The 27,467-nt window shown below is 39.8% G+C and overlaps 1 protein-coding gene across 5 annotated transcripts in view; it reads left to right on the top strand.

Moving 5' to 3' along the window:
• Nucleotides 1–27,467, top strand: part of FAM168A (family with sequence similarity 168 member A) — a 214,151-nt gene that overhangs the window by 103,727 nt on the left and 82,957 nt on the right. Inside the window, exon 2 of one of the 5 annotated variants that reach the window (XM_061149808.1) lies at nt 25,949–25,978. The exons of the other annotated variants lie outside the window; for them this stretch is intronic. The gene's annotated coding sequence lies outside the window, so the exon portion shown is untranslated. The remainder of the gene's footprint in view (nt 1–25,948; nt 25,979–27,467) is intronic. 5 annotated transcript variants of the gene reach the window in all.

Here is a 27,467-nt window from a genome sequence, read left to right as displayed (position 1 = left end):
TGGGGCAAAACTGTCCAGGTTAACTGAGAAGCTGGCTGCATGTAGGGTCTTCAAAGGCAAATAGAAATTGACTTTCCTCCGCCAAAGGCACTGAATAGAAGGCATCTTTCAAATCAATTACTGAGAAATATTTGGCTCATTCAGGAATTTCAGACAATAGAGTATAAGGATTAGGCACCACGGGGTGTAAAGGAACTACAGCCTCATTTATTATTCATAAATCTTGAACTAGTCTCCATTTACCATTTAATTTCTTTATACCCAAAATAGGAGTGTTGCATGGACTGTTACAGGGAATTAATAGTCCCTGCTCCTTTAAATTTTCGATGATGGGTTTTAACCCTTCCTTAACCTCAGGTTTCAGTGGATATTGCTTCTTATGCAGAAATAAGTGCAGGTCTTTGAGTTTGACAACTACAGGAGTAGCATTTTGTGCTCAACCCATAGATTTTCATTTTCCATCAGCCCATACTCTAGGATTTACATTTTGTTCAATTAAAGGGAGAGAAAGGGAAGGCTCCATATTCATGGAAACAGAGGCATGGACCTTGCTCAGTATATCCCTCCCCAAAAGGGGTGAGGGAGACTCTGGCACAGTTAGAAACTCGTGTGAAAATAGAACCGAATCCCAGTCATAACTGACAGGAATACTGAAGTAATACGTTTTGACTCATCCAGACAGTCCCATTACGGAAACGGATTGGGAAGAAAGTGGGCCAGGGGCTTCAGTAAGCACGGAGTAAGTGGCCCCAGTATCTAAAAGGAAATCGACGGGTTGGTCCCCCACAGCTACTAATACCCAGGGTTCCTCAGGTGTAATTAGGACAGGAGCTTGTGTGGGGACCCCCAGGCACTTTCAGTCCTGATTGTCTTGAGAGTCCGACCCCGGAAACCTAGGCCTCTGGGGGCAGTCTCTCTTCCAGTGTGGTCCTTTGCAGACCAGAGTAGAGCCAGGGGCGGCTTAGATGCCTGAGGGCAATCCTGCTTGAGGGGCCCCTCCTTTCCACAGTAATAGCAAGCCCATCCCTTTTCACCTGGGTCCCTCTAGGCATTTTTCTCAGGCTGTTTAAGAACGGTTTTCATAGCCATTGTGAAGGCTTCTGCCTGTTCCTTTGTCTTTCTCTGCTTTTCATTCTTTTCCTCATATTCCCTACCATAATAGACTGTCTGAGCCAGTTGTAACAGATTATCTAAAGACTGATTTGGTCCATACGCCCATTTTAATAGTTTATGGTGGATATCTGGAGCTGACAGAGAAATCTATCTTTTAAGATCACTCTTCCCTCTTTACTTTCAGGATCAATCTCAGTGAACCTGCGAAGGGCTTCTCTCAGTCTATCTAGGAATTTACCAGGAGCTTCCTTCTCCTCCTGTTCTATGTTTGCCAATTTGCCATAGTTTAAAGGCTTAGAATGTGCCTGCCTGAGCCCTTCAAGAATACATCTGACAAAATGACTGATCCCATCTTCCTTTAGCTGTTTTATAGTCCCAGTCTGGTTCTGTAATTGGGACCGCCTGATTTCTAGCGGGGAGGGTGGTTATCTCATCCTCCCTCTTCCCTACTGATTCATTACCAAGCCATTCATCTCCATAAGCAAGCGCTTTTCCCAAAACTCGGCTTTTTGAGTCGGGAGTCAGCGTTTGTCCCAAGATATACATCACATCCTTCCAAGTAAGGTCATAAAGCAGAGTAACACCTTTAAAAGCTCTAATATATTTTTCTGGGTCCTCTAAATAGTCTCCCAGATCCTCCTTGATTTTTTGTATTTATTGATAAGAAAAAGGCTTATTAACTCATAGACTGATTATTTCTCCCGGTGGGTGCTTCATGAAGAGGCAACAGCTGTGTGGCTGTTGCTCAGTCTCCCTGGCTGGTCTGAGCATATCCCAGGGTTAGATTGGAGAAACCTGCTTTTCTTTATCTCTTTGTCTCCTGTCTTCCATCTCATCTCTTACTTCAATGGTCTGAGTTTCTACTGAAACCAGAATAGTCTGAGGTCATGCCGAGATAGGAGTTGTTTGGACCTATATGTGGGCAGTTTGAATCTCAGTTTGGATTTCCACTGAGACCAAAGCAACCCTTCTTGGGGGGGTGGGGGGTTCTCTGGCTTTCAGTTTGCTCAGTTTGGAGCCCCGGGTATGGGGGCAAAGTAGGAGGATAGGAGGGAGCTGAAGATTTCACACCCAAATCTATACCCTTAGGACAAAAGTCTGGCATATTTCACAGCGAGAAAAAGGGCAACACATATGTTACTTCTATCCATTTCCCTTGTTTTCTACAGAACTGGTCTAATTGTAAAACAGTATTATACTTAAGAGACCCTCCAACTGGCCACCGTTTGCCGTCCTCCAGTGGGTACCGCGGCCATGCAGTATCACATAGGAAGACCAGGTGTGTCTTCTTTAAGCCCTGGGGATCAAATCTATCCAGTTATTCAGGATCCAGTTCAAAGGAGTGAGGCTGGAATTGTTAGCTCCTATCTGTAAGAGAGAAAAAAAGTGACCAGTGCCATCTTTCTACTGGAAGCGTCCCTCCCTGCTCTAGATGGGGGTGTAGACAGACTTTACACCAACAGCTTTTCTTTCCTGGTCAGACTTAGTCTGTCCCTACCGATGCAGGCATCACACTCATCCCTCCCGTTTCTACCACCGAGACGGGGTGGAGATGCACCAGGGGTAGACCTGGTGGCATCCCTGACTGACATCCAGCTCTTTACTATTAAAACCTTGCTTGCCTCTGAGGCCACCTGGGGTACAATCAGAATAACCTTCCGGAATGCCTCCCAGGCTAAACCGCTGGGGAAAACATCTGTCACCTGAGTGCCTATGCACGACCCTGAGTATATTCCTTACCACAATAAGACCGATAAAACATAAAACTGAGATGTTCCTTCCAAGTGTCACCACACCAGTATAACGGCCTCCTTTGGTCCACTAAGGGCCAGTGTTACCAAAGGAAAAAACCCATTGTAATTCCAATCTGAGTAACCTTTAACCTCAGAGATGCTCTTGGAGCTAGAGCTCCATCTGGCTTCCTGACCATTTGTTTCCTAGCGAGGCTAGGCACTTCCTGACTACCAATCCAAGTTTGGGACCTAAGTCACAGTACACAGTATCAGCATAGATCACAAGTCCCTTAAAAGCCTATGATCCGATAGATTAGGTTAGTACTTCTAATTCCCAAGGAGTTATGAAATGGTCAAAGAGACCGAAAAGTTTGACCAAGAGAGGAGAGTTTGGATCACACACTTTGCCCATTTCTGGTCGGTCGCCGAAGGAGACGTTGGGTGCCTCTTGGTGTTGGCAGGTTGGTATAAACCCCTGACAGGTTTCTGTCATAAGCCGTATGGGGTCGCTGCGGAACCACAGAGCAGGGCTCCTTACTTGCTTCGCTCAGGGCGTTTCATTCATTCACACAACCACACCGTAGAGTTAGTAAAGTACAGCGGAAAACATGTTCACTAGAACAAAGAACTAGAGCCTCAAGCATCCTTACCTTGTCCTGAAGGATCCTAGACGAGCCCCCAAGATGAAAGGTTGTTGCTGAATGAAAAGACGCCGGGATTCTTGGCCTCCGGAAGAGAAGAATTCAATCTGGGGCCAGAGACGAGGCTTGATCACTCAGAGCTTTTGTGTAATAAAGTTTTATTAAAGTATAAAGGAGATAGAGAAAGCTTCTGACATAGGCATCAGAAGGGGGCAGAAAGAGTACACCCCTGCTAGTCTTCAGCTGGATGTTATGTAGTCACTAGCAGTCTGTTAATGAAAGAAAGGAATGTCTTAAAATTCAGAATGGCACCAGGCCCCACGTCCATAAGATGCATTTTAAGATAATCTTGGCACCAGATGATTCATCCCAGGCCATAAAACGATTGACTTGAATCTTGTAGAAAAGCAGATTACCATACAAATAGTTTTGTTTACATAGATTAGGGGAACAATATCTGAGTATAACATACTGGTTTGTCAAGTAGGTTCTGAGCCACTAGGCGGAACTGACTTGAAGACAAAGTCTGGGGTAAATGCATAGTACATTAACATAGCTTAAGACTAACATTTCCATAAGAAAAATGCATTGGTTAACTCAAGGTTTGAGAATAGTTAACTTCAAGTGAAACCAGGTGTCATTATGGCAACGCAGTATTTTTTTTATTTTTTTTTAATTTTTTAATTTTTTTATTATTATTATTATTTTTTTCCAGTGGGTTTTGTCATACATTGATATGAATCAGCCATGGATTTACATGTATTCCCAATCCCGATCCCCCCTCCCACCTCCCTCTCCACCCGATTCCTCTGGGTCTTCCCAGTGCACCAGGCCGGAGCACTTGTCTCATGCATCCCACCTGGGCTGGTGATCTGTTTCACCATAGATAGTATACATGCTGTTCTTTTGAAATATCCCACCCTCACATTCTCCCACAAAGTTCAAAAGTCTGTTCTGTATTTCTGTGTCTCTTTTTCTGTTTTGCATATAGGGTTATCGTTATCACCTTTCTAAATTCCATATATATGTGATAGTATGCTGTAATGTTCTTTATCTTTCTGGCTTACTTCACTCTATATAAGGGGCTCCAGCTTCATCCATCTCATTAGGACTGGTTCAAATGAATTCTTTTTAATGCCTGAGTAATATTCCATGGTGTATATGTACCACAGCTTCCTTATCCATTCATCTGCTGATGGGCATCTAGGTTGCTTCCATGTCCTGGCTATTATAAACAGTGCTGCGATGAACATTGGGGTGCACGTGTCTCTTTCAGATCTGGTTTCCTCAGTGTGTATGCCCAGAAGTGGGATTGCTGGGTCATATGGCAGTTCTATTTCCAGTTTTTTCAGAAATCTCCACACTGTTCTCCATAGCGGCTGTACTAGTTTGCATTCCCACCAACAGTGTAAGAGGGTTCCCTTTTCTCCACACCCTCTCCAGCATTTATTGCTTGTAGACTTTTGGATAGCAGCCATCCTGACTGGCGTGTAATGGTACCTCATTGTGGTTTTGATTTGCATTTCTCTAATAATGAGTGATGTTGAGCATCTTTTCATGTGTTTGTTAGCCATCTGTATGTCTTCTTTGGAGAAATGTCTGTTTAGTTCTTTGGCCCATTTTTTGATTGGGTCATTTATTTTTCTGGAATTGAGCTGCAGGAGTTGCTTGTATATTTTTGAGATTAATCCTTTGTCTGTTTCTTCATTTGCTATTATTTTCTCCCAATCTGAGGGCTGTCTTTTCACCTTGCTTATAGTTTCCTTTGTAGTGCAAAAGCTTTTAAGTTTCATTAGGTCCCATTTGTTTAGTTTTGCTTTTATTTCCAATATTCTGGGAGGTGGGTCATAGAGGATCTTGCTGTGGTTTATGTCAGAGAGTGTTTTGCCTATGTTCTCCTCTAGGAGTTTTATAGTTTCTGGTCTTACATTTAGATCTTTAATCCATTTTGAGTTTATTTTTGTGTATGGTGTTAGAAAGTGTTCTAGTTTCATTCTTTTACAAGTGGTTGACCAGTTTTCCCAGCACCACTTGTTAAAGAGGTTGTCTTTTTTCCATTGTATATCCTTGCCTCCTTTGTCAAAGATAAGGTGTCCATAGGTTCGTGGATTTATCTCTGGGCTTTCTATTCTGTTCCATTGATCTATATTTCTGTCTTTGTGCCAGTACCATACTGTCTTGATGACTGTGGCTTTGTAGTAGAGTCTGAAGTCAGGCAGGTTGATTGCTCCAGTTCCATTCTTCTTTCTCAAGATTACTTTGGCTATTCGAGGTTTTTTGTATTTCCATACAAATTGTGAAATTCTTTGGTCTAGTTCTGTGAAAAATACCATTGGTAGCTTGATAGGGATTGCATTGAATCTATAGATTACTTTGGGTAGAATAGCCATTTTGACAATATTAATTCTTCCAATCCATGAACACGGTATGTTTCTCCATCTGTTTGTGTCCTCTTTGATTTCTTTCATCAGTGTTTTATAGTTTTCTATGTATAGGTCCTTTGTTTCTTTAGGTAGATATACTCCTAAGTATTTTATTCTTTTTGTTGCAATGGTGAATGGTATTGTTTCCTTAATTTCTCTTTCTGGTTTTTCATTGTTAGTATATAGGAATGCAAGGGATTTCTGTGTGTTAATTTTATATCCTGCAACTTTACTATATTCATTGATTAGCTCTAGTAATTTTCTGGTAGAGTCTTTAGGGTTTTCTATATAGAGGATCATGTCATCTGCAAACAGTGAGAGTTTCACTTCTTCTTTTCCTATCTGGAACCTCCTTTTAAATTTGTATAGAGAAGGAAAAAAGTATGGCTAGTTTGTTTCCTCCTGCCGCATAAGAGAGATAAAAATGTCTGACACTTGCAGCTTATTTCCTCCATTTGGAGACACCTGGCCTTCCTGCCTGTTACCCTCTCAGCAATATGTATTTTTAAAAAATAATTTATCAGTATACTTCTAATTATTTGTTTCATATATGTCTTCCTCACTAGTCAGAAAACTCCATGAGGCAGGAATCACATCTGTCTTGTTCATTGTTAGGCATAGAAAGACAAATATTTTTGGATGAATGAATGAATGAAGAGTTTTCTACAATGCAAACATTCTGTAAAAGTTCCAGAAGCCCATTGATTCATTTAGAGGTTCTTTAGATATTTACTTCAAGGCACTGATTTGGAGGTTAATTGCCCTTGATCTCTGGCCTGAAGGCACTTGAAATCTACTAGAGGAGATGGGCATGGAAAAAAAAGTAGTAGTACAAGTTTGTATGAAGTTCTGCAGCAGCCTAGAGAAGGAGGTGAATAATTTACATTTAAAAATTAAACTCAATTTAGTTTAGTATCTGAAATATTTTACTGGAAATATAATAGCATTCAATTCCAGCAATAATTTAAAGTTGGAAAATTACTTAAATTTATTCTATCATGGTACAGCAATGGGGAGCTGTTAATCCCAAGTATATTCATTTTGAGATGTGTTCTGTCAATATCAGTTTATCAGGCACTTTCTCAACCATTTATTTAACCACTTGTCTATTATTTAATTCTGTCAACAATCTGTTAAGACAAATGGTACAATCCCCCATTTTATAGATGAAGAAATTGAAATCAGAGCGGTTAAATAACTTTTTTGAGGTAGCACAGCTGGTAAAGAACAAAGCCAGGGCACATTTAGGTCTTTCGGCAACAAGCTCAGAGCTCTTTGTATTATATTATAGGCTCATTTTCTAGATCTCTGTAGTGTTCCCTCAAAGGGCCAGAGTTCCTAATGCTTGTGAGTTTTCTAAGATTCTGATTCTTAGGACTTAGCCAGAATGCCATCTTTCATGATGCCTTTCCTATGAGAAGTGATTTCTTCAGCCTGATTTTTCATTTATTAGTATTTTTATGGCAGTTTTACTTAAATGATGTGTTTGACCAACTTTCATCATTTCTCCTACTTAAATTCCTCTTGAGGGCAGGGCAGCTATTCTGAATATTTTTGTATTAATCAGCACATGTTCATTGAGCCCCTGTATTAGTTCATGGGCTTTTATAATTTATATATCATGAATGGTTATAGTTTTTCATACCTTCACTAGAATTCTTTTGTTAATTAAATAGATTGAGAGTGGAACTTTTTCTTTTCCTTCTTTTATTAAATAGTTGTTTTCTCTGGTTTATAAGAAGTAACATAACTGTTGAAGTGTTCTACCTTTCTGGAATAAATGTCTTAGAGAAGTCACTATAATTGACCAAAGGGAGCTATTTTGAGGCAGAGTGAACTATGGTACCTCTTCTGTTGGTCCTTTAATGGACCGGCACCTGGTGGTTCCGAGAGTAAGAGAGAGAAAGAGGCTGACATCCCCTGGTTCACGCGGAAAGCCAATAGAGCCCTGTTCTTAGGGCTCGCGCTGCTGCACATAGGCACCAGGCGCCCTCTCGAGTGGGTAAAGGCACAGTGCTCCTTCTCGAGAGGGTCTTAGAAGCCCGGGCAAGAAAGTGAGCTCAGCGGGCCTCCTCGCTCCAAGGAATTAGCCAGAAATAGAGAGAGAGAGAAAGAAGGAAGGAAAGAAAGAAAGAAAGACACGGGGACCAAAGCTCTGATGGAGCAAAGGTGTTTTAATCAACATGGCGTGGGCATATATACTGTCTTACCAGGTGGTTATTCTCAGCAAAGACAAAGATTAAAATTCCAGACTTAGAAAACCTAAGATGATCTCTATCAAAGAGAGAGTTGCAAACAATCAATCACCTTTTACCGAATGGCTCATAAAAAGGGAGAGGGTACTTATCACTGTAATGAGAAATGCCTGGATTCCTCAGCCCCGGGAAAGGCGTGCCTCTCCTCTTAATTCCTGAATATTCAGGAATCAATAAGGGCCAGAGGGTTCCTGACAGATCCAAAACAGCACACAAGAAGCCTCTTGTTAAATGCTTCCTGACACTCTTCTTCATACATGGAGGTAGTGGCAAGGAAGTTGCCAACAGGGAAGTACTTTTTCATTCTGTTTCTTTAAAAGGACATTTGTCTCTTCCTACTGTCAGGCGAGTGACACTACTAATCTATAGGTAGGTACAGAATTAAGCTTTGGGGGCTTGTATTAATCTTTCTTTGATTAGAATATTTACCTTACTGGATTCTTGTGAAGATCAAATGTATAGGAGGAGCAGCGTATAGAAGATCATTTGGACTTACGAAGTGCTGTGCATACAGGAGTATGGTTTTTTATCCTCCGGAGTAATAAATAACTGCTATTTCTGAACTAGCTAAAGCACAGTTCTTCACCCAAACTGTGTGCCTTTTCTTGCCTTTGACAGCATAGAATTCTATTAGAATTTCTCAGTTAACCATCAGGTTCAGTGTCACATTTTTTTCCCTTAAGGCAGTTGCATTATGCCTGGTGTTTTCATATACTTCATTTAATTATCATAACAACTGTAAGGATGCTGCCTCCACTTTAAAGTTGAGTAGATCAAGGACTATTGAGTTCAGATAACTTAGACAAAATATTAAGTGCAGAGTGCAGATTTTATTTCATGTATTCTGGGTTCATTTTTTGCTAACCCTTATATTAGTCAGGACACACAGAATTATACTGTGGTGTCAGATTGGCCACGAGATTTGAGTGGCATAACATGACAAAAATTTGTGGATTTCTTGCTCATATGAATTCAGTTTCAGGCCAGGTGACTCTGGAGGGCAGTTGTCCTCCAGGAAGTGATGACTAGCGCATTTATGCTGCTTTTGTCTAGTGCTGCCACAATCCCAACTTAAGACCTCTAGGATGTCTTTGCAGAAAAGAGAGAGAGGGACGGAGGGAAGAAGTCCATGCCAGAGCTGGAGGGTCATACACCAGCTTTTGAATACTTCTCCCAGAGTGTGAGACATGTCACCTTCATTCACAGATGATTAGCGCTACCGAACTACAAGAGATCTGGGAGCTATGGGGGTCTGCCAGACCACTTCATACAGATGTTTCTGAGGGGCAGTTATTTTTACATAGTACATGTTTCCTTCTAACTTGCGTTAGGGATAATTTAACATATCTGAGCTATATTTTATACTGTGAGGGCCTCGAGGTCAGGAATTAGGTTATTAAATAAGCTATAGAAATGATCCCTGAAAGTATAGTCTTTAAATTATTAAATGAGTTAATTTTTCAGTTCAGTTCAATTAAACATTATTGAATACCTGCAGTTTCAGGCTCTGTTTTCTTTCCAAAATATATAGCCTATATCTATTGTCTATAGTATAGGTAAGTAATAATATCTAGATAGTTCTAGATTTTACATTCCTTGAGGGCAGTATAGAATGGTGGTTAAAAGCACTGATTTTGAAAATGTAGAATTCTGGGTCTGTCACTTCCTAACTCTCTGACTCTCTGCAGATTTGTTTTGGTCATACTGCATGGCTTGTGGGATTTTGGTTCCCTGACCAGGGATTGAACCTTGGCCCTTTGCAGTGAGAGCTCAGAGTCCTAACTAATGGACTGCCGGGGAATTCCCAAGTTTTGTTTGTTTATTTTTTAACAGTTTTATTAAGATATAACATACAATAAAATCCACTCTTTTAAAGGATACAATTTGTACCTTTTAGTATATTCACAGATTTGTGCAACCACTACTTCTAATTTAAAACATTTTATTATATGGGAAGAAACCTTGTACCTGTTAGCAGTTACTTCCTATTCTCCCCTCCCCTAAGCCCCTGGCAAACACCATACTACTTTCTTTCTATGTGGATTTACCTGTTCTGGATTTGGGCAAGTTATTTAACCTTTCTGTGCCTCGGTTTTCTCATTAACAAGGTTGGGACAATAATACTTAATCAACTTATTATAAGTATGATATGGAAGCAGGAAGAGTTAAAAGACTTGGAATTGTGTCTGACACATAATAAATGCTATGTGTTCATTGTTGTTAGCTTGTATTATTATGTTAACATTATCATGATCATTATTTTGTTCCTTTTAAGAATTGGACTCATGGTAGACACATTCATCTGATTTCCTCTGGCTCCTACTTTGTGTCAAGCACTGTTTTAGGGAATCTTAAATATGGATTAAAATCCCCACTCTCAGGTTGTTGACAGTTTTACAGCAGAGACAGATATAGAAAGAGTATGTACATATATTCTAATGCAGGCTAACCTTGTGAGGTGGGGATTCTTAGTCACATGATTATAGATGATAAAACTAAGACCCAGTAATGTTAAATAACTTACCCAGGGCCATGTAGTTAATAGGTAGTTGAGCTGGGATTTGAACCTGAGTCTGACTGATTGCAAAACCTATCTTTACTATTTGTGATGCTTACAAAACAGTTTACTGCTACTTCTCTAAAATGTTAAGCCCTACAAAACAAAAACTGTTTTCAGCTAAAAGAGCTTGAAATTCAGCACATACTTAAAAAAACTCAACTACTGGAGCCCTGCTGTTTTATTCCTTCCTTTACCTGCTCTGACAAGGAAAAATAAAAAGAATAAACCAAAAGAAAAATAACTGAGGACTGAGAAGACCTAAGATGTGGCCTCATCTCTGGGTGAGACAGGCTGTCTCATTCGGCTTTGTCCATTGTCTTTCTTGCCAGGCTCCTGTCTAGTCCCTCTCCCTTCTCTGGTCAGTGAGGCTCCATTGTATGGGCAGGGACTTTAGGACCTCAGTGGAGAGTTTTGCAGAGCTTCCTGTAAGAAATGTTCCTGTAGTTAGCCGTGACCTCCTGGCAGCAGTTGTATTCATCATTAGGCTTCAACTTTCCCATCCCCCCTTTGAGGTTCCATTGAATCTGCTGGTCACAGAGCAGCTTCCATTGAATCCAGCAGCCTGTGTCTGGTTACGTTAAGCATTATCTGTATTGCACTTTTTGGCTCACCTCATTAATGAGCTAGTTTTGTGCTTATTTTCTACAGAATATAAAAGCTGATAGAGCCCTTAAAAGTCCCTAACCTAGGGAATTGCCCGGCAAGTGAAGGATGCTAGAGAATAGAGGTTGGGGCTAGGTGTTAAAAAGCTTAAAATTTAGATGTGAAGATTTTACTTTTATTTTCATTAATACCATGGTTTATGTTTACTTCTTCTTTGAAGATGAGTTGTGGGAACCTTGTATGGCAGCTGAGTAATGAACTCTCTGCCTTTTTACACTGTACAGATTAGAACTTTGTTTTAAGCATTTCACTTTGATGAACTTACCATATGTAGCTCTGGCTGTTCTTGAGTGGCCTCAGAGGTCCATGACGTATCATCATTTCCTACTTTCCTGAGATGAGCATTTGAAAAGTATTTGATGAGGCAGTGGTGGCATTTCTAAATTTGAGGATTCTTAAGCCATCTCTGGGGATTTGTTCACAGATGATATGGTTTTTAATATATTCCCTTCCCACATACTTTATACTCAAGTCCACAGTTGGCCTATCCTGGGTTCTGATTGCAGAGCTATTCCCTGACTTGTCTGTATGACCACTGATAAGTCTCTTTCTCTTAGTTCTTGTATCCATAATAACAATGATGCTGACTGCATAATCTCTAAAGACTCCTGTGGTTCTGATATTTTAGGACTCTGTATATGGGATGCAGATCAGCCTTTTCTTTGACATTCTTCATAATACACAGATCATAATGTGTATATTAAGACCTATTTGTACCACAGTGACTACATACATATTGGCTTATTCGTCACATGCTTATGAAACAGATCCTATTGATGATCTTGCTACTGTTTTTTTGTTTCTTGTGTCCTGTCCTTTTTATGTTCTCTTCTGGCTGCACCTTCTGTCATCCTGTGGAGAAGGCCAGGCCCAGATACCACTGTGTTCCAGTAGTATCAGAAAAGCATACAACAGAGAAACACAACCAGCTTACTTCAATTTAAACTGCCCTTCCTGCTAGCTACAGATTATCAACTCCTGCAAAAGCAGCCTGCAGGGCTGGAAGGAGGGGACAAGGCAATTTTGTCATGACTTGGTGGAAAAACCCCAAGCCTTGCCTCTTCTGTCAGTTGCAAGTACATAGCTTGCGTTTCCACTCCTGCTTTACTGCAGTATTAAAGATGTTTGGAAGGAGGCCAGAGATGCAAAAGAAGGAGCTAGCTATATTTAGAAAAATGTTGCTTAAGATAGCTGTCTTTGGACATGTTTTTTCCTCATTTTTATTAATTTGCTGCATAGTTTTGAATATGAGTAATAGTAAAAAGTATTCCAAACATTTCATAGCAGTTTAAATTTCAGAGTTATTTTTCTCCTTATCTAATACATCTTTGTAAACAACCTGGAGATGATGCATACTATGAATAGTTACTTTTTATTGAGTACTTACTATGTGCCTGACACAGTGCTGAGTGCTTTACATGTATTATTTAACTTTTATATCAGCTGTAAAAGTGGTTTTATTACTGTTTGAAACAGATGAAGAGACTAGGAACCAAAGGGATTAAGTAAGGTGCCCATTCACACAGTTAATATGTGATGGAGTTATGATTTGAATCTAGCCAACAGTGCCTGGCTTCACAGCTGCTGGTTCTGTTAACTTCTGAGTTTTATAGGCTCTCTAGGAGGTATAGCTGGAGAAGGGCATGGCAACCCACTCCAGTGTTCTTGCCTGGAGAATCCTGTGGACAGGGGAGCCTGTGGGCTACAGTCCATGGGGTCGCACAGAGTGGAACATGACTGAATGTCCCGTAGCACACAGCACAGGAGGTATACCACTGTATTTTCCTTAATAGAGAGATTATACCGTGTCAAGAATCACATGGCCTATATGTGGTAAATGTAGGACCTGAAGTTTGATCATTTGATATAAATCTATACCTCCTTTTTTTTGCTTTTATTTTTAGCTATCTTATTTTTATATCTTAATAAGATGAACCACTTAATGTTCTTTTGGATTAGTCTTTATAATTTATAAATAAATTATAAAAAGGGCTTACTTAAGATGCAAAGAAAAATAAGATGTTCTCAAGAAACTATTAATGATTGTAAGAAAAAGAAATGCAAAAAACAAGTATTTTTTAAAAGTGAAAAAAAGATTAAAAAAATAAAATGAAAAAAGATGTTTTAAATAAAGAAAAATTAGGAAAAAAAGAAAATATTAAAAAAACACAGGTATAGAATGAGAAGTTCTCCCACCATATATTAAGTGGGGAAAAACCTCTAACTGAGTGGTTTGGGCTATGAGTGATTTATATAAGGGAAATATAATTGTGAGGTATGATTTAATAGGGAAAGGGTTTATTTTGGGGGAGGGTGTTAAGTGTAGTATATAATAAACACAAAACTCTCTTTTAAGTGTGAGTAGGAAAAAAATTTTTGGAGCTGTGTTTTGTTTTTGTAGGAACACAACTCTGAAATGTTTATGTGAATAGGAAAAGCAATGTATGTGAAACTTTCATGAATTTATCATTTAGTATATTTGTATTTTCAGTGCCTAGCTTACATAAATGTTTATTGAATGAATGAATTTTGGGTCTGACTCTGAAGGTACAGGGGGTCTGTATCATTAGTATTGTAATACGAAGTGCTATAAAGGGCTAAAGATGGAACCTTTAATGAATACCTAGTCTAGCTTCTTCTTCTAACTGATGTGAGAAGTGGGACCCAGGGAGTGGAAGTAACTTTTCTGGTAAATTATAAAGGAGAACTAGAATTCACTGCTCCTGACAGTATTAATGATTTTCTGGAATAAATTGCCAATATTTTCAGAGATTTCGTGAATCCAGGTAAAATGTATAGAGTAAATATTGTTGAAAGTATTTTGATTTACTGACTTCTTCACAGATAAAGTTAGGCTATAATGGTTTGTTCTTTTCTTATTTCTGTAGTTCTGTATTCAGTTCAGTCACTCAGTCATGTCCGACTCTTTGCCACCCCATGGACTGCAGCACTCCGGGCTTCCCTGTCCATCATCAACTTCCAGAGCTTGGTGAAACTCATGTCCATCGAGTCAGTGATGCCATCCAGCCATCTCATCCTCTGTCGTCCCCTCTTCCTCCTGCCTTCAATCTTTGCATCAGGGTCTTTTCCAATGAGTCTCCTGCATTGCAGGTGGATTCTTTACCAACTGAGCTATCATGGAAGCCTGTAGTTCTAGATTAGACACGTTCAGTAGGTTGAACCTAACTTTTGATCATAATTCTCCTGTGGTGCACATACAGCAGAGCTTTCCCCCTCAAAGGCCTGGTTGGAAGCACTGGCCTTCATTTCTTATGTATAATTTACCTCTCCTTCCTGGTGTTTGAGTCTTGTTGATCTTGATAAATGCCTGTTTTCTATGCACAGCATGCAGTTAACATGGAGTCCTGGTGTGGAGCTGCTTAGAAAGCGGTGGGTGAGAGCACATGTGAGAGGGGGCAGTTAAAGGCAGCTTGTGCCTTTAACTCCTTTGGTTAATTAAACTAAGAGAGCTTGTCTGATCATAATGAGTCTGTAAATCTCAGTGCCAGAATGGGAAACTGATGTGAAAAGGATTCATTGGTCTTGTTTCACCCCAGAAAGGAATGGAGGTCAAAAGGGTCCAGATGTAGAGGAGAAATTGGAGTCAATAGTCCCAGATTTGACTCTGGGCTCAGTCATTTATAAGCCATGTGACCTTGGACAGGTTCCTTAGTCTGAACCTCAATTCTCCCGTCTATAACATGGTGTTAATAATACCATGTATCTAAGAAAATTCAGTACTTCCCCAGATATCTGTGAGACTTGCTCCTCTCCTCCTCTTTCAGATCTTTCCTCAAATATCACCTTCATGTGAAGCTTTCCCTAACTATCCTCCTAAATATAATCCCTATCCTGACACTCCTTATTCCCTACCCTGTGGGTTTTTTTTTTTTTTTTTTTGCTGTTTGTTGATTGTCTTGCTCCCACTCATAACAACAACAAAATATAGCAATAATAGTAGCAGCTAATTCTTATATATGGGGCACTGTTTTAAGCACTTTACATATATGTTAACTAATTTAGTCTTTATAGAAAGCCTATTAGGCAGTACTGTTGTTATCCCCATTTTATAGATTAAAAAACTGAGGCATGGAGAAGTTAAGTAATTTTCAGGGAACACATAGGTGGTTAGCAGTGGAGTCAGAATCTGAACCTAAGCTCTCTGGCTCCAGAGTTCTTGCTTTTAACCACTGTCCTACACTGCCTCACTGGAACATAAGATTCTTGAGGACAGGGATGTTTGTCTTTTTATTTACTGTTGCTTCCCCTGTACCTAGAATAGTACCTAGCACATAGTAAGCAAGAATATTTGTAGGATGAATGAATACATGGTGATAACATGTGAGGGAAGAAAGGGTAAATGGCATTGTTGTGAGTTTCAACCTTGGCCCATCTTTATCTTCTGGGGTCCTAACTATTGCTCTAGTCCTGTGCTATTCAGCACAGTAGCCAGTAGCACATATCAAGTGCTCAGTAGCACATGTGGCTGATAGCTTCTGTATTGAACAGCACAGATGTAGGACATTTCTGTCACCGTAGAAAGTTCTGTTCGGACCAGCCAGAGGGTAAGTGAGGTGAGGCCTGAGGAGGAGCAAGTGGTGAGAATGGAAAGATAGAGAGGGATGGGCTTGTGGAGGGCTTTGGATGCTAGCGTAGTTTGGACTTTATTTTGAAGCCAGTGGTTCCTGAATTTGCCATAAGTGTACAGTGCAATAGTGTTAACTACATGTACCTTGTTGTTCAACAGATCTCTAGAACGTTCCTCTTGCAAAACTGAAACTGTAACCCTTAAACAACAGCTCTCCATCCTTCAACAGCCCCTGGCAACCACCATTCCTTCTGTTTCTAATTTATCTGCTTTAGATACCTCATATAAGTGTAGTCCTGTATTTATTTGCCTTTCTGTGACTGGTTTATTTCACTTAGCATAAAGTCCTCAAGGTTTATTCACAGCGTAGCATATAACAGGGTTTTCTTCTTTGCTAAGGCTTAATATTATAATATTGCATATATACACCAATTTTCTTTATTCATCTGTCAGTGGACATTTAAGTTTCTTCCACCTCTTTGTTATTGTGAGTAATGCTGCAATGAACATGGGTGTGCACATATCTCTCAAAGATCCTGTTTTCAGTTCATTTGGAGCTAAACTCCAAAGTGGGATTGCTGGGTCATATAGTAATTATATTTAAAAGTTTTTGAGGAACCTCCATACCATTATTTCTGTAGTGGCTGCACTACTTTATATTCCCACAAATAGTCCACAGGGTTCCAGTTGCCCTGCATCCTTGCCAGTGCTTGCTTTTTTTTGGTTTTTTATTTTTTAATGGTGGCTATCCTCACAGATTTGAGGTGGTATTTGGTTTGTATTCCCCTGATGATTAGTGATCTTTTCATATGTGTGTTGGCCATTTGTATATCTCCTTTGGAGAAATGTCTGTTTGTGTTGTTAAATAGAGTTATTTGTAAAACTCTTGTAAACAAGAGCTGCAGCTGATTCTGAAGGAGAGTGGTGGTGAGTGGGTCAGCAACTGTGATGGAAAGTGAGGAGACTTGGATCACTCAAGCTGCATTATTCTTGACTGGGTTATTCTTGGCATCACTCGCAGTCTCCAGGTTGATTCTTTTGTGATGTCTATACCATTAAGTTTCAAATTAGACAGGTTCCCTGGGGAGTCTTCACTGTGTCCTGATGTTATCCGTGCTTCCATTCTGTGATCTTTTAGCTTCTTCTGTTACAATCTCTTTCATCAAGAGTGCTTTCTCAAGAGTGTTGGTGCTGTTGGGCAAGAATCTAACTCTCCTTTGCTCCCATCCCCCTTTTTTCCTTTTTTCTTCCAGCTTCATCACAGTCAGTCTCTTACTGATCCTGTGCACAGGACTGTAGCCCAGAGCATCCTGGGGCCTTTACGCCTAGTAAGGGTGGTTCTGCCAGGTTTTTCTGAACCTTTTTGTCCTGAGACAAAGGATTTGGCCTGGTATTTAGTCTTAACTGTTTGGATGCAGCAGCTCCTGATTCAGAGTCTTTGACCTCCCATTGCAAGGGCTCAGTGGACTTTGAACTAACCAGTAAGCAGAGGAGATCTCTTTTCCTTTGGGTAGAAAAGCGGCCTCACTCTTCTGCCTGGGAGTCTGGAGGCCTGAGGCGCAGTCCTGGATCTGTTACTGACTTGCTTTGTGACTTTGAGCAAGTTACTGGGTCTCTCTCTTCTCTGTTGGAAAATGAAAGGCTTGAATTAAATGACCTTTGAGATCCTTCCAGTGACATTTGGAATAAGATACGATTTGCTGGTTAAAAAATAATCCATGTGAATGGATAAAGATGTGGTACATACATACAATGTAAATATTACTCAGCCATTAAAAAGAATGAAATAATGCCATTTGCAGCAACGTAGATGGACCTAGAGATTGTCATACTGAGTGAAGTGAGTCAGACAGAGAGGAGAAATATCATATGACATCCCTTATGTGTGGACTCTAAAATGAGACAAATGAACTTACTTACAAAATGGAAAGAGACTCACAGACTTGAAGGATGAACTTATGATTGCTTGGGAGAAGAGATAATTAAGGATTTGGGGATGGACATGTACACACTGCTATGTTTAAAATGGATAACCAACACGGACCAACTGTATAGCACATGGAACTCTGCTCCATGTTATGTGGCAGCCTGGATGGGAGGGGAGTGTGGGGGAGAATGGATACATGTGTGTATATGATGGCTGAGGTGCTTGCTGTTCTCCTGAAACTATCACAACATTGTTTGTTAATTGGTTATACTCCAGTACAAAATATAAAGTTTAAAAATATGATCCATGTGAATAATATAAATCAATGTGAATAATAGACGTTTCATTTGCAAATGTTAAAAACATGCTACTTTGGTTTTTTGTTTGTTTGTTTTAAATATTTATTTTTGGCTGTGTTGGGTCTTAGTTGTGACACAATGTCTTCCCTAGTGCCATGAGGGCTTCTCTCTAGTTGTGACGTGCTGGCTTACTTGCCCCCACCCCAACCCCCAACAGCGTGTGGAATCTTAGTTCCCTAAGAACCTGCATCCCCTGCATTGGAAGGCGGATTCTTTATTTTTTTCAAGGTATTAATAAATTTATTGAATATGAAAACCTAGCTCTAAAAAAGCAACTGTGTGTTTAACACATGACAAGTTAATCTAGTGTATATTGGGAAAGCACTGTGAAAGTACTAACACAGCGGTTGACTTATGCCCCAAACAGTCACCCCACCAGGGTGCCTTTCCTGACCCCAAAGCTTCCCAGGGACCACCGGTTCAGGACCACCTGCACCCCGGAGATGCTTTCTCCCCTTGTCACCAAATGTCCTGCACAACAGCTCAGCAGGCAGCATGGGGATCTGCAGACCCTTCCTCCTCTTTCCCAAGTCTAGAGGTCTGGCCTGCCACGTGGAAGGCGGATTCTTAACCACAGAACCACCAGGGAAATCCTCCAAAACATGCTACTTTGGAATAGCAAATATTTATATTAATAGGCATATTATGAAAAACAGGCAGATACATATTTGACCTCCTTCCTAAAAATGTTTGGTAATATCAAAGCAGATCAGTATCTCCTTCTAAACGTTAGTCTTCTTTATCCAAACTTTTCTATAATATTGCATTTTTTATTAAGGGTCATTTTGCTTCCTAATGAACATGTTGGAATTTATTTTCAGAGTAGCAGTTCACTCCATCTGAATGATATGTAGTTGGAAATATTTGTGCAAAAGTGCAGATCAATTTGGAGATCTCAATGGAACTGGAAGGAAAAAATTCCTACAGTGAACTTTTGAGTTTATCTTGAAAAGCTAAGTAAATGGTGGTCAGCCTTATAGTTTTTGATCAATTTTATCTGAAATTAAAAGTCTGGAATATTTTAAAAACTAGTATTTTCATGCTGTAACATGGATAAATCTTGAAAACATTGTGCTTTAGTAAATAGAAAATAGAATGGTGGTTGCTGGGAAGTGGAGAAAATGAGGAGTTAGTATCTAATGGGTACAGAGTTTCAGATGGGGAAGATGGAGATGTTCTGGAGATAAATGTTGGTGATTTGCATAACATTGTAAATGTACTTAATGCTATAAAATTGTATACTTAAAAATAGTTAAAATGGCACATTTTATGATATATATTTATCACCACAAACAAAAAACCCTCCAGTGTTTTAAGTCCAGTGCCTACAAGACTGGTTGCCTAAATTTTGGTCAGCCATCCTTGCCTCGTATTACAAATGATGAACCCCTTTTTCCTCAACACCTTACTGTGCTGTAGTACTCTACAGTTTAGGAAATGTCTTCTCCTCTGCTTTCCCTTTGAATATTCAGAGTAGCCACAAGAAGTGGGTAGAGAGGAGTAGATTCGAGATCCTAAGAGGTTTGTCACTGATAGGTCAGGGACAGAGATAAGAGCCTGGACCATATGGTCTGTCTAGTTCCAGAGCCTCCCTGTCCATCAGTGCAGGGGCCGAAAACTTAAAGTGGGGTGTTTTCAAGAATGGGGCCTTGGCATCTTTGAAGCAAAATAGTTCCTCCAGCAAAGAATTCCTTGAGTAGAGCTCAGTGGCAGAGCAGTTGAGTGCTGTACTGCTGACTTGCAAACGGGGTCTGGTTTGTCTCTAGATCTTCAGCAGAGCATCTTGACGAAGGAGACTGATCACATCACATAATCTCATCAAAGTTTGACTGATTTAATACTACATACTCAACTTTTTTTTCCCTAAAGGGAATTAGTTTTTAAAATATGCATAATACAATAGGATCAAAAGTAAATAAAGAGATTCATAATGAAGGGGGAAATAAGGAAAACAGAATAAGTGAAGCCAGAAGCTCTTGCTTACTACTAAGGTTTGGTTCAACCCTGAGTGTCCTAGTGGCCAGAGCAATGCCTTATCTAAGGTTCACAGTATCCATCATTCATTCATTTATTCTTTCAACTGATGGTTTATTCCTGTTGAGTGTTTGAATAGTCAGAAGGCACACATTGATATCTGGGTGTAATGTCTGAAGAGAATATAGATCATCTTAAACAATAGAGAACATTTATGGTTTTGCCACAATAAGCTTGATGGTAGGGTCTGTGTATGGTTTATTTCTGTTTAGTCTGTACCTGGCACCAGTAATTGACTTAGAGTAAATGCTTACTATGAATCTACTGAATAAATAAGAAATGGTTTTTGACAAAAAAATTATTGGACTTAAAACACTGGAGGGGTTTTTTGTTTGTGGTGATAAATACATATCATAAAATGTGCCATTTTAACTATTTTTAAGTATACAATTTTGTAGCATTAAGTGCATTTACACTGTTATGCAAAGTTGATTTGCAATGTTGTGTTACTTTCTGATTTACAGCAAAGTGAATCAGTTATAAATATACATCCATCCATCCACTCTCTTTTAGATACTTTTCTCATATAGGTCATTACAGAGTCTTGGTAGAGTTCCCTGTGCTATACAGTAGGTTCTTATTATCTATTTTATATATAGTAGTGTGTATATGGGGCTTCCCGGGTAGCTCAGCTGGTAAAGAATCTGCCTGCAATGCAGGAGACCCTGGTTCTATTCCTGGGTCAGGAAGTTCCCCTGGAGAAGGGATAGGCTACCCACTCCAGTATTCTTAGGCTTCCCTGGTGACAGATGGTAAAGAATCCTCCTGCAATGCAGGAGACCTGGGTTTAATCTCTGGATTGGGAAGACCCTATGGAGGAGGACACAGCAACCCACTCTAGTATTCTTGCCTGTAGAATCCCCACAGACAGCAGGGCCTGGAGGGCTACAGTCCATGGGGTTGCAAAGAGTCGGACATGACTGAGCGACTAAGCACAGCACAGCATGTATGTGTCAGTCCCAGTCTCCCAGTTTGCCTCCCTCCTTTCCCCCCTGATAACCTGTTTTGTGAGTAAGTTCGTTTATACCATTTTTTTTAGATTGCATGTAATAAGTGATATCATACAATATTTGTCCTTCTCTGTGTCACTTACTTCAGTCAGTATGACAGTCTCTAGATCCATCCATGTTGCTACATAGGCTGGTTTTTCATTCTTTTTATGGCTGAGTAATATTCCATTGTGCGTGTGCGTGCTTGTGTGTGTGTGTGTGTATACCACATCTTCTTTTTTTATTTTTTTAAATTGAAGGATAATTGCTTTACAGAATTTTGTTGTTTTCTCTCAAGCTTCAACATGAATCAGTTATAGATGTACATATGTCCCCTCCCTCTTGAACCTCCCTCCCATCTCCCTCCCCATCCCACCCTTCTAGGTTGATACAGAGCCCCTGTTTGAGTTTCCTGAGACATATAGCAACTTCCCATTGACTATGTATTTTACGTATGGTAATGTAAGTTTCCATGTTATTCTCTCCATATATCTCACCCTCTCCTCCCCTCTCCATGTCCATAAGTCTGTTCTCTATGTCTGTTTCTCCATTGCTGCCCGGCAAATGAATTCTTCGTGTACCACATCTTCTTTATTCATTCCTCTATCAATGCACAGGAAATGATTGCTGTAGAATGATTTACATTATAAAGGATATAATGTAAAACTTACACAATGAAATGACTTCATAACCGTCATTTTGATGTTCAGCGAATACTGAATACCTGTGGCATATACTTGGTCCTCTGTTGGGCCTTGTGGGAGATAAAGACGAGTAAATTATAGCTTTGTCCTTATGGGGTATTTTTTTAAAAAACCAAGGATACAAAGTCCTGTGTAGTGACATAGACTGCTTTGGGAGGACAGTGAGAACTCAGAGGAGAGTTCATTATAAGCTGTCCAGTTTTCTCATGGATAAGATGGAGTTAGTAAATAATACCTACTTCATAAGGTAGATGTGAAAATTAAAGAACATGTAACATGTAAAACTCCAAGAAAAATTCCTCTCATATTTAAGTACTTCATAAACATTAGCTAATATAATATTCAGGGAAGATATCCTGAAGAAAGGGTACATGGAGTTAGGTTCTTTAGATCCCCATGCTCCTCTCTACCATAACACATGGATATTCTTATTTGACTCTTTATTTGTTCCCCTTCTTTGCTAGCTCCAGTGTCCTTAAGGGCTTGTACCATAACTTATTCATCTTCACATCCCTACTGATGGTATATGGGATAATAATGCCTGGTATAAAATAAAGACCTAGTGAAGATTTATTGATGAAAAGAAGAAAGCAAGCAAGCATATTGGGACCCAAACAGGCCTGCTTCTTTAGCAACTGAGAAAGTTCTAAAGACATGCTTTATGGGCACCCATTTCTGCTGTGAAATATATCTGACAGCATATTCTGCCATGCTGTTATTCTGCCTCCACATTCCTTCATTCCTTACTGCCTTTATACCCCTGCTGGACTACTTCTGCTGAACTCTAAGCAAATGGACATAATCATTGGTGGGTAGTTAGTTCATAGCAGTCATAGGCCCTCAGATCAATATTTCCAGATTCCCAGTTGTTTATTGGCCATCTCAGCCTCTGCTTGTTCAAAATTGAATGCTATATTTCATTACTTACCTTAGAAACCTCTTATTTCCCCCAGATCAAGTGCTGCATACAGAGAGTTTACAAGAGAGCTTCTAAATCCTGTCAGTTATAAGTCTAAAAAGTATTTCTTATATTCTTTCCTTCTTTTCTATTTCGGCTCTTTCTAGTTCAGACCTTCTGTTTCTCTTCTGCCAGTCCATCATCCATCTTCTCATGAAATATTGTTCTAAAACACAGATAGGATTATGTCACTTTGTTACTATAATCCTTCATGGCTCCCTATTCATCTGCATAACAATTCTTTTTATATTAAATGGTTGCTGTTCAGTCACTCAGTCGTGATTGAACTCTTTGCAACCCCATAGACTGCAGCACGCCAGGCATCCCTGTCTCTCACCATCTCCCACAGCTTGCTTAAACTCATGTCCATTGAGCTGGTGATGCTATCCAACCATCTCATACTCTGTCATCCCCTTCTTCTGCCTTCAATCTTTCCCAGCATCAGGGTCTTTTCCATTGAATCAGCTCTTCGCATCAGGTGGCCAGAGTATTGGAGCTTTAGCTTCAGCATCAGTCCTTCCAATAAATATTCAGGGTTGATTTTCTTCAGGATGGACTAGTTTTGATCTCCTTGCAGTCCAAGGGACTCTCAAGAGTCTTCTCCAACACCACAGTTCAGAAGCATCAGTTCTTCTGTGCTCAGCCTTCTTTATAGTCCAACTTTCACATCCATACATGACTACTGGAAAAACCATAGCTTTGCCTAGATGGACCTTTGTTGGCAAAGTAGTGTCTCTGCTTTTCAATATGCTGTCTAGGTTTGTCATAACTTTTCTTCCAGGAAGCAAGCATCTTTTATTTATTTATTTATTTTATATTGTAGTGGGTTTTGTCATGCATTGACATGAATCAGCCATGGTTTTACATGTATTCCCCATCCCGATCCCCCCCTCCCAGCGAGCATCTTTTAATTTCATGCCTGAAGTCACCATCTGCATTGATTTTGGAGCCCAGGAAAATAAAGTCAGCTACTGTTTCCTCTGTTTCCCCATCTATTTGCCATGAAGTGATGGGACCAGGTGCCATGATCTTAGTTTTCTGAATGTTGAGTTTTACGCCAGATTTTTCACTCTTCTCTTTCAATTTTATCACTCTTTAGTTCCTCTTCACTTTCTTCCATAAGGGTGATATCAACTGCATATCTGAGGTTGTTGATATTTCTCCCAGCAGTCTTGATTGCAGCTTGTGCTTCATCCAGCCCAGCATTTCACGTGATGTACTCTGCATATAAGTTAAATGAGCAGGGTGACAACATACAGCCTTGACGTACTCCTTTCCCAATTTGGAACCAGTCTGTTTTTCCATGTCTAGTTCTAACTGTTGCTTCTTGACTCACATACAGGTTTCTCAGGAGACAGGTAAGATGGGCTGGTATTCCCATCTCTAAGAATTTTCCACAGTTTGTTGATAGTTTCCATTTTATAAATGAAGAGATAATTGCCTTCTTATAGCAGGTAGCCTCACTCCCCAGGTGGCACTAGTGGTAAAGAATCCGCCTGACAAAGCAGGTAGATGTAAGAGATGAGAGGTTCAGTCCCTGGGGCAGGAAGATCCCCTGGGAGAAGGAAATGGCAACCCACCCCAATATTCTTGCCTGGAGAATCCCATGGACAGAGGAGCCTGGTACAGTCCTTGGGGTCTCAAAGAGTTGGACACAACTGAAGCGATTTAGCACGGTACAGCAGGTAGCCTCAAGTTGACTAGTACACCTCTTACTCTTTTGAGTAAGATCTAAAACCGTACACCTGGGAGGAGGACAGTCTACAGTCCTGGGGAAACCTACGGACATTATGGATCCCAGGTCATTGAAAATCGTGTGTGATGAGGATGTTTCCTCAGATGAAATAATGATAAAGCCACCATTTGTTAGGTGTTTACATGTGTTCTGGTAAAACATGTGTTGTCTCATTTAATCCCCTCAACAATCCTAGAATGTAATTACTTCTAGTATTTCCGTTATGCAGATGAGGAAACAAGTAAGCCATCCAAGGCTTCACAGCTGCTGTGGCTTAAAAACCTATGTTCTTAACCATTCATTATATGAAATTGCTCGGCAATACTTTTGCACTTATTACTTCCCCAGGAAAGGTAATAACTTTGGGTGCTATAAACTTGCTGTTGAGAATTCCCAATATAGTGGGCTTCATGGGTTTGCCTCAGAGAATTAACATATTCTGATTACACTTTGACTGAATGAGTTCTTCAAATACCTGCATTTCTTTTATATTCCCTTAGTATCCTGTGTTTCGTGACAGATGGATCTAAAATGCCAAGAAAGATATAGGACCAGCAAAAGGGCAGAAGGGCATTTCTGGAACTGCATTGTCATACGCCTTATTTGTTCATTTGTCTTTCCATTTAATTGTTTGATTATCTGTCTATCCAGAGGATGGTAGCAAGGTGATACAATGGGAAGTCTCCAGTTTAAGGGCAGGAGATCTGGGTTTTGTTCAGGGCACCTGTCCACAACCCTGACTTGCCATGTATTTCTAGGGTAGTCTTGTCCTTTACCTGTGCCTTAGTTTTCTCTTCTAAATAAAATAAAATAAGAATAAATAAATAAATAAAAATCAGTAAAGCTATTGGGTGTTGTGACCATAATCCTCTTCTGGCTGTCTCTTTCCACCTAAATGTGATGGGTAATATGGCACTTGTACTTTTTAAGGGGAGGAGTGCCACTATTTTTTTTTTACCGTGTCACAGGCCTTATCTAAGAAGATAAAATTTGGTTTACATTTTTGCATTGCAAACCTAGCCTCTTGTAAACATTAAAGAGGGGCTCTCTGAGCACTGTTGATTCATAGTCTCTCTAGAAATTCCTGATCACTGTTTTTTATAGTTTGGTATAGCAAGTCTGGCCACAGCAACCCATTTCCAGCAAATTATAATTTTGCTTTAGAGTTGTGTGATAATTTAAAGTCATTGTATTATGTGGTTATGAAACCGTGTTTATTCAGCAAATATTTTCAAAGTACAAACTTTGTGCTTGACTTTGTTCTAGGTATCAGGAATCTCTGCATTTCATTTACAGGTAAGAGAAGAGGTGGTATTAACCTTTTACATGGAAAGATCTGTTATCTGTGGAAGCCTTTTTGATATTGAGATCCTTGTGGCAGATTCCTAGAAATAAGAGTGCTCCTGCATTTCATCTTTAAATTGAAATATTTTCTGAGACGAAATGATAACGTACACAACTGTGAAATGCAGTAATATAATGTGCAATCTGATTACATTTGGCAGACAGTATAAAGAAATAGATAACTACGATAAAAATGGGCTTTCTTGTGTATAGAATTAAGGAGAACTAACACCGAAACAGTTTTCCTAAATTTGGTAAGAACTAATGTGATATTAAACTGTTGAATTCCAATAAAAGCTTTCTTTTAACTTACCCACTAGTTAATTCATTCATCTAGTCGAAAACCTTTACTGAGCACCTTGCTTTATACCAAGCCCTTTACTGGAAATTCAGTGGTGAATAAAACAGATATGGTCCTTTAACCTTATGTTGCTTAAAATGTAGCAGGAAGAAAAGAATTGGGCAGGCAAATCATAGTCAAAAGTATTTATAACAAAGAAGTTTCAGAGAGTCCTGGGATCATAAAATGGACTGTAGCCATGCCCAATCTGGCTTTCTGAGATTTTTGGGGTTTTTTTGGACTGCACCACACAGCTTGTGGGATCTCAGTTCCCTCACCAGGGATTGATCTTGTACCCTCGGCGGTGAAAGCATGGAGTCCTAACCACTGGACCACCAGAGAATTCTCTGAGATCCTTCCTAAGAGCTGAGAGGACACAATTGAGAAATGGGGACAGGATGAGAATATTCCTACCATGTTTTCCCTGCAATTCTATGTTACAGCTTTTCAGAAGTATACAGTGTTCCTTGAATGTGCCTTGCTCTCTCATTGTATAATTTCACAAATGACCTTTCCTTCTCCTTCTCCCTCTGTAGAATTCTTGTCATCCTTCAAAACATAGATCAATATTCTTTTGAAATCTTATATATCTCTCCCCTCAATTAAATAATATTAGGTTCAGCTACATATAATAAATCTAAAATAACAATAGTTTAAAACATAAGGTTTTATTTTCTCATATAAAACAGTACAAAGGTAGTCCAGGGCTGAAATGATCAAGGACCCAGGTTTCTTCTGTCATCCTTGGTTTGAGACTTCCATTCTCAAGGTCACTTCACAGAAAAGGTTGATGAGCTCCGGTCATCATGTCCTAATTCCAGATAACAGGTATGAGGAAGAGGAGAAGGAAAGACACCTCCTCCAACTAACAGTGATCCCTTTAAGTGTAAGTCCTATACAATATTTCAGTTATAGCTCATTGAGCAGAACTAATCACATAGCCTCACTTAACTACAGGAGAGACTGGGAAATAGAATCGTTTAACTGAGCATATTGCCATCTAGTGGCAATCAGAACATCTTTCTCACCACCACCCCACCCCCCCACCCCCCCCACCCCGCCACCCTTTAGTAAACTGTTCTTTCTTTAAATTCTAGTATT

This window comes from Dama dama, chromosome 1 (assembly GCF_033118175.1).
Source record: "Dama dama isolate Ldn47 chromosome 1, ASM3311817v1, whole genome shotgun sequence".
Lineage (NCBI taxonomy): Eukaryota > Metazoa > Chordata > Mammalia > Artiodactyla > Cervidae > Dama > Dama dama.
The sequence above is the reverse complement of the archived record's forward strand: the minus strand, read 5'-3'. Positions and strand labels throughout refer to the sequence as shown.